The sequence below is a fragment of the Hipposideros armiger genome, unplaced genomic scaffold, assembly GCF_001890085.2.
Source record: "Hipposideros armiger isolate ML-2016 unplaced genomic scaffold, ASM189008v1 scaffold_51, whole genome shotgun sequence".
Taxonomy (NCBI): domain Eukaryota; kingdom Metazoa; phylum Chordata; class Mammalia; order Chiroptera; family Hipposideridae; genus Hipposideros; species Hipposideros armiger.
In genome coordinates this window covers 800,159-801,898 of record NW_017731401.1, presented here as the reverse complement: position 1 = coordinate 801,898, position 1,740 = coordinate 800,159, and positions in this window count along the sequence as shown.

Sequence of the window (1,740 nt, the reverse complement as noted above, 5' to 3'; positions counted from 1 at the left end):
ACGGCTTCTCTAGTCATTAAACACTAAAATATACCGCTATTGCCAACAACTGCCGCGAGAAAAGGTAGGGTTTTTGTTTTTTTTTAACATCACCCTATCAGTGCACCAATTGATAGATAAAAGCTACCCCTCCAGTTGCCCTGGAAACTGACCTGCCAGGAATTTTATTTTATTTTATTTTGGTAACTTACAGCAATTTAAATTTTTTGTGTCGTGCACAAGTGTTTGTGTTGCTTGTTTAACCTGTGGGTTCGCACACCCTGCAGCTCTGTTTTCCTCCTGGTGTGCGCAGGAAGTCCAAGTCCCGGAGGAAGTGCCCTCCCGCCCCACCTTTCCTCAGCGCTGGGGGTCAGCGACCCGGCCAGCACTAACCCCCCACAACCCGGGCCAGGTGAGGGGTGGGGGGACGAGGGGTGGAGGGACAAGGAGAGGGGCAGCTCAGCTGGGAAGTGTGGACGGGAAACCGGCTAAAAGTAAAATGTGATTTGCAGCGGAAGAAGAGAAACTCAATTTCATTTAATGAACTTATTAGCATCAGGGGTCTGGCACAAAGCATGTGGACCACGTTGTGAGGACGCGGCTTCACAGCTGTACTTCACTAAGGAGCTGGACAGGAAGCAAGTAGCAGACACCGCAAGAGGAGGGTCACCAGCGTACCACACAGGATGTGCCCCCGCTTCGAGCTGCATCCTTAGCCCCTGAAACAACAGCTTCCCTGAGGGCGTGGGGAACCGCCTTATCCAGCCCTTCTAAGGAAGCGCGTAGACAAGGACTACAGCACATCTGGCACATGCTGGGCCAGAGCCCTCACACAAGGATGTGGCTGTGTCACCTTTTTCACCCCTTCCCTTAGACCACCACTTCCACGTGCCCAGGAGCTTCTGCATAAAGTCCTCCAAAGTGCGTATCAAAACAACTTTTAAAACAGCCACTTAAAGAATGCCCTAGAAAAGAAATGAGACTATTTCGAATTGAAAGGTATTTGGTTCCCCAAGGTGACACTAGCCACGTGGTTGAACTCCTGACTCCAAGATCCATTCCAGGTGTCACACAAGTTTTTCTAGGGTGCGTGTGACTTTTAAAATTCTTTCCATGTAGGACTTCACTTCCTTGGGAACAATTTTTTTTTCTCCTTCCAAAAGATCAAAATTAAAAGAGTCCACTTCCAAGTCTCACTCTGAGAACTGACCCCTAATCCCCAAATTTTCTCTGAGGCTCCAAGCCTAGATGAAAAAGAAAGAACAAAGGGATAGGAAAATGCCCCAGGTTGGCTGGGCACTAGCTGCATTACTGATGATGAGGAAATGGAGGCCAAACACTGGCCCAGGTTATTCAACAAGTTAGATCTAATGCAAGCCTCCCAAGAGCTCTTGAGGTAGAAATTTTAACCCTACTGTGTTGAGGCATAAACCAAGGTCAAGGTCACGTAAGTAGTGACCATGAGGCCTGGCCAACTCCAAAACCGTCTTTTCTATCCATACTGAATGGCCTCTAAAGTCCAGGAGAAAAATCTGTTGCCAACTAGCTGTATGATCTCGGGAAAGTGTATAACCTTTCCTGGTGTCTGTTTATTTATTTGTTTATTTATTAATTTATTTTTTTTTTACTTCTTAATAGGGAAGGCAGGCTTCCTCTCTTCACCCCATCAATCTCTCTTCCCCTTCAAGGACAGAATCAGAAAGTCTGCGTGTGTGCATAGCCAGCTCCTCCCTCTGTCCTCCCTTGGGGGGGGGGGGGGGG